This window comes from Malania oleifera, chromosome 10 (assembly GCF_029873635.1).
Source record: "Malania oleifera isolate guangnan ecotype guangnan chromosome 10, ASM2987363v1, whole genome shotgun sequence".
NCBI classification, from domain to species: Eukaryota; Viridiplantae; Streptophyta; class Magnoliopsida; order Santalales; family Ximeniaceae; genus Malania; species Malania oleifera.
Genome location: NC_080426.1, coordinates 29,403,707 through 29,417,716, shown reverse-complemented (window position 1 = coordinate 29,417,716; position 14,010 = coordinate 29,403,707).

The following is a 14,010-nucleotide window of genomic DNA, read 5'->3' as shown; positions in this document are numbered from 1 at the left end:
ATTCCCACGTGACCTCATCGGACAAAAATTGACCATTTATTATCTTCTTATCTTTTGAGTTAGTTTAATATGCTATCAATTGAATTTTGGGTTTTGAGTGCAACATTTATGACTTATTTAATGTGTAATAACATAATAAATTAAGGTAGCGTTTGGTTCACGCTTATGTCATAATTGGAATCAAAATTGAAATGCATTGAATCTGAAAATGGAATGTCATATTTCTCTTTTATATTTGGTTCAATGTAGAGTCATAATAAGAATTATATTATGTGTTTGTATACACACATAAGAATCGAAAGTGAGTCTAATTTATCAATTATGACAATATATAGTATAAAAACTTATATAATTAATTTAATATGGACTATAATGTTTATGAGTATATAGTTATTGTATAATAATTTTATATTAAATAATATACAAAAATATTTTTTATAATAATTTCATTATCATCACGTACTTGATTATACTTTGCACATTATATTTTATCATATTTTTTTATTATTAATATTTTGCTTCACTATATTACTAACATTACATTTTTATCTTACGTTTTATAATTATATTTTAAATATTTAATTTATTAAATTTAAATAAATACCACAAATATGTCATAGTATTTAGTTAATTATTGTATTCTATATTTTTTATATGCTATAATATTAGTATATAATAAATATTATTCATATTTATATTAAAATATATATTATTATATATTTATATTTAAAGATATCATAATATTAATATTTTTTAAAAAATTTATATAATATATGTTATAGTATATGATATAAAATATTATATTACAATATGTATGCATGTGTTGACCCTACGGGTCATACCCTGTTTTGATTATGATAAATACTCTGGTATTTAACGTTTGCTACGTTTATGTGCAGGACCATATTAGGAAGATCATATTGATGACACGTGACAACTTGAGGAAAATGAAGACCTGAATTATTTTTAATTGTTGTAATTTATATTTTATTTCGCTAGGTCTGTAATAAAAAGCATCCAAGGTCTGTAATAATCTGCATATCATGCATGTAGGACTATAAGCTCAAGACCTTAGAGAGACCTTAGGGATCAGTTGACCGATGCGAGGTTTTTTGGCATACTTAAAAAAGCCTTAGAAAAACCCTAGGTCCCAGCACATGCACGTAAGAAAGTCTCTAACATCACTTAAAATATCAGGAGAATTAACTGAGGCAAAATTGGACTTAAAATGAAAATCACTGTGAGAGGTCGAGCGACCAAACCACAGGTGTTCAAAACACCTCAGGTGCCCGAACCGCTGGGAAGTCAACGGTTTGACTTAACTTCAGGCGACTAAACCAGAAATGAACCTACCTTTCACGAGTGACCGAACAAGTGCCAGAGCACTTTTCACCAACCCAGGTGCCCGAACCTTTGCATTCAAAAAGGCCTTGGGTGACCGAACTTGTCAGTTCGGTTAATTGAACTTAGCTTCAGGCACCCGAACCGTAGACATAAAATTTCTGAATTTTGTTCATCCAACTGAACCTAGACTCAGGCTACCGAACCTTTTAAAATGTCTTTTTGAGCTGAATCTATTCGAGTGACCGAACTAAGGTTCAGCCACCCTAAACCACTCAGGTTGCTTATTTTTTTTACCGCGGTTAAAATTAAGTAAATTGTGTTAATTTTCTTAATTGGTTTTAAAAAAAATTTCATAATACTCTTGGTGTTCCCAACGGTCATAATTTGGCATCTTTCTATATATAGGGGCTCATTTGCTTAGATTAGTGGTGATTAACAAATAGGATTAGCCAAAAACTCTCTCAAATTTCCTAAACCCTATTTGTTTATTTCAACCCAATACACTCATAATACTTCCATTCCTTTGAGAAATATAGCCTTGTGAGTGTTCATTGTTTGTTATATTGTGCTAGAAAACCTCACTTATAAATTACATATTTGATTTTCATATTGAGGGTTGAGCTAGATTTTCCCGATTTCATTTGATAAATCTTTGGTTGGGAAAAATCACATAGCTAAGTGAGTTGGTATTATCATTGCAATACTCATTTGGGCTTATACTTTTGTGTGTAAAAATATTTTACAAAGCTAGATTTCAAACAACTCTTGTGCTAGAAACATTTGAGAAAATATTTTTGAGTTCGTTTAAATATTATTGCTAGCATCTTTGAAACACTAATTTGATATTGAGATTTGATATACTTTGCTTTCAAAGATTAGCTTGTTAGAACACTCTACGCATATTTAAGATTATACATCTTATTGAGTGTTGATTGCATATGTAGAGCACTAAGCCTATAGTTCATACATACTTAAGATGCATTGATCATATTGTGCGTAATTGTACATATCTACTTGTGTAAGAAGCGTTTGTTTGTACAAAAATTTACATTTGTTGTATTCTAGACGTGGGCCTAAAAAGTGATATTAGCCTTGTGGAATAGTCCCGGATTGCCTTAGACTCGGTTAGGAAAGTTAGATGCACCTTCCTGGTAAGGAGTAGGTTGAGGTCAACCCCACTAATTGACCCAGTTGTAAAGGTTGAGGTCAGCTCTATTCTAACTGACCTGGTTGTAAACGGTGCCGTTCCACTAATTAAGTGAGCATTAATGGAATCTTCGTGTGACGACCTGCTTATTTTCCATATATATATTTTTATTATATAATAATAAAATCAATATCATAAATCTCAACTCAGCAAATCATAATCCACCTGGACCCGTGGTACCAGGGATACATCAGAACACATAACGGAAGCCTAAGCAGCAGGAAATAAACAATCGTATACATCTCATTATACCATACACCCCAATACCAGAGTTACTACAATCACTGTACACATATATACACAACACTCAACCCAAAAAGATGTCTTAGGGTCATTTTCACAAAATACATCCGACCCTATCAAAATACTTACCCTTCTGGAAGGGCAAATCTACCGTACTAGATCAGTGGGGCTTTACCCGCTCTCCTATCAGGGGCTCTTGAAAAGTTTATAAAATGCGGGGTGAGACACCTCTCAGTAAGGGAAATAAACTAATACCGGTGTGTGGCAACATGAGTATTCCGTGTTCTACATATACCATACATAATATGTTTAATAACTATTTTGTCAAATCTAGGAAAACATATATCTATATATATATATATATCATCAAAACATGGCAGAACATACCGCATTTTCGTAAACATATTTCATCTCATATAATAATAATAACACAAAAATATTTCTGGTAGGTTAGCTGGATGTTGTTATGTATTACCCCCACATGATTAGGTTGTGTAGCCCGAAGGCGGGACCTAACAATGGTTGGCCGACAACTGCCAAGTCAAAAGTACAGTCTGTAAGTCTAATGGGTCTGCCTGACCTGATCCGTACACCAAGGGGGATCACACACTTCTTAAAAGCCACATCGACCATCCAATCTCACACCACTCCGTACAGCAGCGTTAACACAGATATCATGATCATGAAGACCATGGACACATAGCAACGATACCGTGCAAGTGCTAGCCTAGACCAAGCCAACTAGGTTCCAATATCATATAACATATACTGAAACTGTGATACATGGATATTTCATATCATTAATTTCCAAATCAATCATATCATTTTGCATATATACGTATATCATGAAAATCATCAGTCCGTACGCCGGTATTACACATTTTATCATAACTCGGTCCGTATGCCTGCAAATCATAGCACAGCCCATACGCTGGCAAATCACATCCATAGCTCGGCTCGTACGCCGGTAAATCATATCATAGCATAGCCCGTATACTGGAAAATCACATCCATAGCACGGTCCATACACCGGCAAAATATATCCATAATTCAGCCCGTATGCTGGCAAATCATACACATTAGCTCGGCCCGTACGTCGGTAAATATATATATAAATATCGGCCCGTATACCGGTTTTCCATTATAAAAATCTGTATCGTTAACACATTCCCAGAAAACAGTATTTCATAACAATTTCTACTCATGCCACACTAACAGGTTTTTTGCATATTCAACATATCATTTTCAACAGTATTTTCCCAAATACATAATTCATATATAAATTAATTTATTTTCTAAAATCGAATGCTATAACAATATACATATTTTCATAAAATACCGGCTTAGTTTATCCCTTTACCTGATTCCTGAAAAGCCCCTAAGAAAATCTTTCCTGCACCCGCAAGGTTCCCAACTCAACACCCTGGAGACAACATTCCTCAGAACTAAAGTTTAGTATTTCTAAGCGTATAGCACTTTCTACAACTGCCAAAAATCCAAATATTGAGTATAAAACCTTACCCTGGATTTGGGATGGTTTTCGACTCAACCCCACCGACGATCTGCTCCGGCATACTTGCAGAGAACTTTCCCAAGAGCGTCGTGGTAGTTTCAGATCGTCAAACCAGTGGAAATCCAACCCGAAATCGAAGAGAGAAGGAGGAGAAACAGTATGGGGAGAGAGAGAGAGAGGGATTCAGCGTAGCAAAATGAACTAAAAATCACGTTTAACTTTATTTATACTGCGAGATTTGTCGACAAGCCATGTCACCTCGTCGATGAGTTCTGTAGAAAATTCATCGACGAACTTCAACCATCGCCGACGAATTTCAGGTTTCTGAAAACCTCTCTCGGTATTTTCTCGTCAACGAATCCTGGCCTCGTCGACGAGCTCCTGTTATACCCTCGTCGATGAGTCCCCTGTATTCGTCGATGAGGAGCTAAAAGATTCCTTGAAATTATACCTTCCAAAATGCAATGTCGTCGAAGAATGCGACTGCCTCCTTCTGTTTCCGGTTTCCATTTCCCTTTCTTTTATTATTTAAATACCATTATTCTTCGGGTCGTTGCATTCTCCCCTCCTTATAAAATTTCGTCCTCGAAATTTACTATTCACGTAACTCGTCATCCTTTAACAAGAAAAGGGTCTACTTATTTTATTACTTACTCTCACTTATGGCGGAGGAATACCATGGTTACATTCCGAGTCCTGGGAGATTATATATACAAAAGAAAAATTCTCCCAAAACTAAAATACTACACTAATTAAACCATTACATGTACCTGCAAAAGAAATACTACCTAACTATTTACATTTTACATATTTATACTCCTTGGAATAGATGTAGATACTTCTGTTTCATCTATTCCTCAAATTCCCAAGAAGCGTCTTCTACCACATGATTCCTCCACAAAACTTTTACTTGAGAAATCTTCTTGTTACGTAACTCCTGTACTTTCCTATCCAGAATCTGTATAGGTACCTCCTCATACACCAGTGAATCACTAAGCTCTAATTCATCATAACTGATGATATGAGAAGGATTTGGGGTATATTTTCTCAACATAGCAACATGGAATATGTCGTCGATCCTGGACAACACAGGTGGTAAAGCTAGCCTGTAGGCTATCGGTCCCACTTTATCTAGAATTTCAAATGTACCGATAAACCTAGGACTAAGTTTACCTTTCTTCCCAAATCGCATAAACCCTTTCATCGGAGCTATCTTCAAAAACACATAATTACCCACATCAAATTTGAGATTTCGGTGGTGATTATCGGCATAACTTTTCTATCGGCTCTAAGCTGCACCAATCCTGTCCTTGATAATCTGAACCTTATTATGCGCTTGTTACACAAGCTCCGGCCCCACTACTCGCCGTTCACCCACTTCATCCCAAAACAAAGGAGAACAAAATCTCCTACCGTATAAAGCCTCAAATGGTGTCATGCGAATGCTGGTTTGATAACTGTTATTATACGCGAACTTTACCAGTGGCATGAACTGAGTCCAACTACCCCCAAAGTCCAATACGCATGCACGGAGCATATCTTCTAATGTTTGTATCGTCGTTTAGTCTGCCCATCTTACTGCGGATGGAATGTCATGCTAAACGATAACTGAGACCCTAGAGCTTCCTGCAAGCTCCTTAAAAAACGTGACGTAAAATGCGGGTCTAGATCTGACACAATCGATACTGGCACCCCATGAGAACGAACTATCTCCTGAATGTAGATCTCCGCTAAACGGTTAAGGGAGTAGCTGATCTTGATAGGTATAAAGTGGGTGTTCTCAGTCAAACGGTCAACAATCACCCAGATGGCATTCTGGCCATGTAATGTCATCGGCAGTCCTGATACGAAGTCCATAGATATATGATCCCACTTCCACTCTAGGATAAATAACGGCTGCAACTGCCCTGTCGACCTCTAGTGCTTAGCCTTTACCTGCTGGCACGTCAAACACTGGGCTACATACTCGACAATCTCTCTCTTCATACCACTCCACCAGTACGACCCTCTCAAATCTCTGTACATCTTCGTACTACCGGGAAGAACTGTATACAAAGATCTATGACCCTCCTCTAAAATAGTCTTTCTGATCTCTCTATCGACAGGAACACATAATCTGGTACGAAACTGCAAAGCTCCATCATCTACAGTACTGAATTCCTTCCCCTAACCATCCATCACCTCTGCTAATTCTGGGTCTTCCTTCTGGGCGGCTTTAATTCTCTCATGCAGAATAGGTTGCACCACTAAACTGGCATTGTGAGTCTAAGAACCACTTTTAACTAATTCAATGTTGAATCTCTCCAGATCCATCATGATCAGATACTGGATCTCCAGATCCACTTTTAACTAATTCTTTGTATTTCAGCAAAGGATGTAGACTTGAATGGATAATGCCACAAAGATTAATATCTTTTCACAAATGTATCAATATGAATACCACAGGATATTTGAGTATGTTTGAAAATATTTTTGCAAGCCAAAAACAAATACAAACTTCCTAAGATATTGCAATGAGAATGCAACACTTAGAAGTTCAATAAAGTCTTCTTAGGATAGGCTTATGAGAAAAGCCCCCTAAGAATACTTAGGTAATGCTCTCAAGAAAAACGACTCAAACAATCAACGAATGAGAGAGCAAAACCTCAAACCAATAATACTCAAATACACTTACAAATGATATTGAGATGACGTAGGTAAGTTTGAGTGGATTTTGGAAGTAGTATAATCAATAGGAAGTATTTAGCTTGAGAGAGATATTTTATTTTTTGGTTTTTGCTAATCACTCTTAATTCTCCCAAATGAAACAGTATATATAGACATCCCAAAATATTTGACCGTTGGGGACCTATTAGGGATTGTTGAAAAAGTTTAATGACACTTAAACCATTTTAACCTTGTTTAAAAATTATTTATCCACGGTAAAAATTATAACAACACGAGAGGTCCAGTCGACCAGATCAGTTTCGATCGACCAGGACTCATATGGTTCGGTCGACCAGGGAGTTTTTGAACTGAGGGCTCGGTAGATCGAAAGTAGGTGATTTTCCAAATTTTTGAGGTTTGGTCGACCAGGCCATTTTGAATTGCCTGGTTCGGTCGACCAAACAGCTGGGAATTCTCCCGAAGACCCTCCGGTCGATCAGGTAGTTGGAGAACAAAAGTTCTCGGTCGATCGGGAGGTCAAAATGTTGACTCCCAGGTGGTTCGGTCGCCCGGGGTCAAATGAACTGTAAGGGCTCGGTCGACCGGACCGTGGTCAACATGTTGACCCGGACCGGTTTCGGTCGACCAAGAGAAAATGACCTGTGTGGGTCGGTCGACCGAAAGTACAATATTTGTACATTTTTGTCCTTTTTCAAGCATGCAATTACCTAAGTCAAATATTCAAACATATATATGCATGATTGAGTGTCCTAGGGTCATTTTGTATCCAAAATTAAGACACTGAAAAAATCGGGTGTCGGTCGACCGAAGGGAAAGCCCTAAGGTCATTTCTAGGTCACTATTTGGTTTGAGCTTATAGATTAAATCATGCATGTGTTGTGTGTGATTATTTCAAACCGAATGTCCTAATTACTATTACAGGCCGAATAGACTATTAAATATGTTACAACTGAAAATATGAACTAGTCTTCAATCTTTAAGCTTTTCACATGCCATTAATGATTTACTAATATGGACCTGCACATGAACTAGATATTCATTAAACACAAGAGTATTTGTCATTATCAAAATCAGGGCGTGACCTATAAGGTCAACACTCTCCCCCTTTTTGATGGCGACAAATACGATTGACAAAAATATAGGGTTAAGCCTAAGAAAGTTCCCCCTCACAATGTGCATCCAATGTATGTTTAAAACATAAGTTCTTTTACCCATTATTTTGCCTTTTTCCATTTTTACCCATTATTTTGCCTCTTTCCATCTCCCCCTTTTGGCAATAGCAAAAAAGGGTCATTGGAATTGAAATCCTAGGCAGTGGGTGTTTAGTACATTTATACAAGAATAATTTTGGAAAGAATTTTTTGAAAAATTTCGGCAGAGTGCCATTTGTAAATCAGACTTTCCAAAAGTAAACCTGTATACATGTAACCTGTTTGAGTTTAAAATTCCTAGCAATTTATCCACAACTACTCAAACAGTTCAGTATGATCCAATACAACAAATAAATTATCAATATGATCATGAATTGGACAAGTTGTGCAACATAGATGATAATCAATATAATCATGCAATAGATATATGTATAATATATGCACATAATCAACAATTAACTTTTCAAAAAGTCTCAAGCAAGAAGATAAGTCAACAATAGAATTAGGTGCTAAGACTTGAACAGTTCCCGTGAGAGAGCTCCCCCTAAAATTATGCAAGTTATAAGACATTTAAGTTTAGGAAGCTTCTCTACTATGCATTAAGCCTAACTCACGTCTAATTTGTATAAATCTATCCTCAGGTAGTGACTTAGTGAATATATCGGCCCACTGTTCATTTGTGCATACAAACTCAAGAGCCATATCTCCTTTTTGCACATGATCACGAAGAAAATGATGTCTAATCTCAATATGTTTAGTTTATGAATGTGAGATAGGATTTTTAGAGATGTTGATTGCACTAGTATTATCACATTTAATCGGTATTGTTTCATAGTGCAATCCAAAATCCACAAGTTGTTGTTTCATATAAAAAGTTTGGGCACAATAACTTCCAGCCGCAATGTATTCAGCTTCGACTGTGGATAAGGCAACTGAGTTTTGTTTCTTAGAGAACCAAGAAACAAGAGATTATCCTAAGTAATGACAAGTGCCGCTAGTGCTTTTTCTATCAACCTTACTACCGGCAAAGTCAGCATCAGTGTAACTAGCAATCTCAAAGGTAGTATGCTTAGGGTACCACAATCCTAACTCTATAGTCCCAACTAGATACCTAAGAATTCGTTTAACAGCTTTTAAATGAGATTCCTTAGGAGCAGCCCGAAACCTAGCACACATACATACACTAAACATAATGTCGGGCCTACTAACAGTGAGATATAGGAGACTTCCAATCATGCCACGATATAATTTGACGTCAACAGGGATTCCTTGCTCATCTTTATCAAGCTTAATGGAAGAGTTCATAGGTGTGCCAAAAATTTTACAATCTTCCATATTAAATTTCTTTAGCAAGTCCCTAATGTATTTAGATTGGCATATGAAAGTTCCATGATTAGCTTGCTTAATTTGTAGACCTAAGAAGAAACTTAGTTCACCCATCATGCTCATTTCAAATTCACTTTGCATGCATTTGGAAAACTCATTACACGACTCATCATTTGTTGCTCCAAAAATGATATCGTCCACATAAATTTGAACAAGGAGCATATCATCATTTTTGGACTTGATGAAAAGTGTAGTGTCAATCTTGCCATCGGTAAACCTATTTTCTAGTAGAAAACCACTAAGCCTCTCATACCAAGCTCTAGGAGCTCATTTCAATCCATACAAGGCTTTAGACAACCGGTAAACATGATTGGGATATTTATGATTTTCAAAACCGGGTGGTTGTTCTACATATACTTCTTCATTAATGTAGCCATTTAGAAAAACGTTTTTAACATCCATTTGAAACAATTTAAAATTTTTAAAAGCGGCAAAGGCAAGTAGCATACGAATGGCTTCTAATCTAGCAACATGAGCATATGTTTCATCAAAGTCAATCCCTTCCTGTTGGTTATACCCTTAGGCAACTAGTCTAGCTTTATTCCTAGTCACTACCCCATTCTCATCTTTCTTATTTCTATATACCCATTTAGTTCCAATTATGGTGTGTTCATTAGGCCTAGGAACTAAAGTCCACACTTTACTTCTTTCAAATTGATTAAGTTCTTCTTGCATGGACATCACCCAAGATTCGTCTTCAATCGCTTCTTTAATATTTTTAGGTTCTTATTGGGATAAGAAAGCAGAGTGATTTACTATATTTCTCAATGAGGATATTGTGGCTACTCTACGAGATGGTTCACCTATGATTTGATCTATAGGATGACTTCTAGTGTATTTCCAATCTCTAGGCAACTCCCGATTTTCATTTTCATTATCTTCAAGTGATTTTTTATTTGCATCTTGATTTTCACTTGCATTATTTTCAATTAACATTTTCTCTTAGCATTTTCTAATATCAATATCATCTTCATCATCTTTATTAGAAAATGGATTAGACTCATCAAACACAACATGAATAGATTCAATCACAGTTAAAGTTCTTTTATTGAAAACCCTATATGCTTTACTATTAAGTGCATAGCCTAGGAAGATACCTTCATCAGATTTAGAGTCAAATTTTCCTAGATGCTCATTATCTCTAAGCACAAAGCATTTACAACCAAACAAATGACAATAGGAAATATTAGGCTTATGGCTGTTCCACAATTCATAAGGGGTTTTATTAATTAACGGTCTAATCAACACCCTATTCATAACATAGCATGCAGTATTAATAGCCTCAGCCCAAAAATATTTAGGTAAGTTATGCTCATTTAACATAGTTCTTCCCATTTCTTGCAGTGACCTATTCTTTCTTTCTACTATACCATTTTGTTGAGGTGTCCTAGGTGCGGAGAAGTTATGTGACATGCCCTCTAAGTCATAATATTTTTCTATGCTTTCATTTTTGAATTCAGTGCCTCTATCACTTCTTATGTGAGTGATTTTATATCATTTTTCATTCTGAATTCTCCTACAAAGTTTGGTGAAATGTTCACATGATTCATTTTTATGTGCAAGAAACAACACCCATGTGAATCTAGAGAAGTCATCCACAACCACCAAGACTTTGTACAGAATTAGGTCCAAATAAATCTAGGTGAAGCATCTCCAAAGGTCTAGTAGTAGATATGAATTTTTTTTTCTTAAAGCTAGATTTTGTTTGCTTACCTATTTGACATACATCACATATTTTATCCTTTACAAAAGATATTTTAGGAAAGCCTTTAACTAATTCTTTTCTAACAAGTTTAGACAGTAAATCCATGCTAGCATGCCCCAAACGTCTATGCCACAACCAACTAGCTTCATTTATAGCAAAAAAACATGTTACTTGTTGTGAAGCTAAATTATCAAAAGATGTAGTATAAACATTTTCATGTCTATCAATAGTAAAAAGCACTTTATGATCTGTTTTATTTTCTACTATGCATTTGTCATTTTCAAAAGATACTTTATATCCTATGTCACATAATTGACTTATGCTAAGTAGATTATGTTTCAGTCCAATCAACCAACAACACATTATCAATAGTAGGAGAGGAATCCTTACCAACCTTACCTACCCCGATGATGCGTCCTTTGGCATTGTCGCCAAATGTCACATAGCCTCCATCATTGGGAACAATTGAAGTGAATTTTCCTTTGTCTCCGATCATGTGCTGTGAGCACCCACTATCTAAGTACCACCTGTCCTTGGAGGAGGATGATCTTAGGCATACCTGCAAAATAAGCTAAGTGACTGATGTTGGTCCCCAAATTTTATTGGGTCCACGGGGGTTAGTAGCAGGATCTCCCTTAACTACCCATACCTTCCTAATTCTAGCATTCTTATTCCTAAGTGGACAATCAAATTGAATGTGACCAATCTGTTTACATTTAAAACATTTCAATCTACACTTAGGTTCTTTAGGAGGAATATGAGATTTTGACTCACGTGTAAAGTGTCCTAGGTAAAGATTAGGTCGTCTAACATTTTCAATACCATTAAAACCAAAACCCTCTTTACTTAAGGAGTTTCTTTGGACACCAAGTAATTTTTCAAAATTTTATTTGCTCTTGGTGAATTTAAAAATAATTTTGGAGCTATCCTCCAATTTCCTCTCAAGCTCAACATTAGTAGTATCCTTTTCTTTTAAAATGGAGGCATGAGAGGTTTTTGCCATATTAAACAATTTTGACCAATTTTCACATTTCTTTTTCAAATCATTATACTCTTTGGTCTTTTTGCCTAACAATTTTGAAACACGAATATATTTAAATTGTAATTCTCTAAATGTAGTCATGCTGTCAGAATCACAATCATCAGACGAATAATAAGAAGATGATGAACTAGAAGACATTACCTCATCCTTGTGTGCCATCAAGCACAGATTAGCGACCTCCGTGTCACTATGATCTAAATCTGATTCGCTGCTGCTGAATTAGTCCCATGAAGTCCCAGCCTTCATGGCTTTCTTCTTTTTCTTAGCCTCCTTTTTCAGCAGTGAGCAGTCAGGTTTGATGTATCCCATTTTGTTGCAGTTGTAGCATGTAGGAGCATTTGATTTTTCCTTTCTTTTATTGGACTCGCCCTTCTCATTAGTGGAGTCTCTGTATTTTCTAGATGGCTTCCTGTTCTTCCTGAAAAATCTGCTAAACCTTTTGGTTAGCATGGTCATTTCATCATCAATGTCAGATTCACTATATTCACTAGATGTGTCATTAGATGCTTTCAGTGCAGTCACTTTCTTAGCCCTGTTATGCTCATTAAGTCTTTCATTTATGGAGAGTTCATAAGTGATTAAGGAACCTATCAGTTCGTCTAAGCTCATGGCCTTAAGGCCTCTACCCTCAGCAATGGTCGTAGCCTTGGCTTCCCAAACAAGAGGTAAGCCTCTAAGGATCTTCCTGATCATCTCATATGTGGGATAGGTCTTTCCTAATGCATGCAGTGAGTTTATGATGTGTGTGAATCTAGTGTACATGCTCTGAATGGACTCACCTACATTCATCCTAAAAGCCTCATACTCATTGGTCAACATTTCTATCCTATTGTCTTTTACATCTCTAGTACCCTCATATGTGACCTCCAACTTATCCCATATTTCTTTTGCAGTAGAATATGCCATAATCCTGTTAAATTCATTTACATCAAGACTACAATATAAAATATTCATGGCAGTGGCATTAAGACTAACAGCTTTCATATCATCATCATCATATTCATCCTCAGTCTTAAGAACCCTGGCTGCACCCTCAATTCTCATAGGGACATAGTTTCCCTTAGAGACAATCCTCCACACCTTCCAATTAGTATTCTGAAGGTAGATGCGCATCCTCTATTTCCAGAAGTTGTAATTAACACCGCTGAAAACAGGAGGTCGTGTGGAAGATGGTTCCTCAGGGAAAGGGGTCACGGAGCTATGAGCCATATGTGATCTTTGTACAAAATAACAACTAGTCTATGCTACGTGGCTCTGATACCAATTGTTAGCTTTTACCGTGATCCTTAGAGGGGGGGGGGGTGAATTGGTATTTTTAAAATTTAACCCCTAGGTATTCCTCCTAGCAGCAGTATGTTCACAATCCTATGGTCAATCTAATGCGAATAATATAAATATACCAGAAATTAAATGAAGCAGTTTAATTAACCGCAAAAGCACCAGAAAGCAATAAATAAAGGGTGACACACAAATATGTTATCGAGGTTCGGCCAACTGCCTACGTCCCCGCCTTGGCTAACTAGCACAAGGATTATCACACTAACTTACTCACTTGAACGGGTGGAGCGGCACCTATACAAACCAGGTCAAATTATCACAGGGCTGACCTCAAACTTAACCAGGTCAATTAGCACAGGGCTGATCTCAACCTTTGCACCAATCCTTACCGAGCTGGATTACCGCCCCCTCAGGCCACGCCTGGAATCTCTCAGATATACAAACAAAAGGTACAATGTATAGGTGCTTTCACGT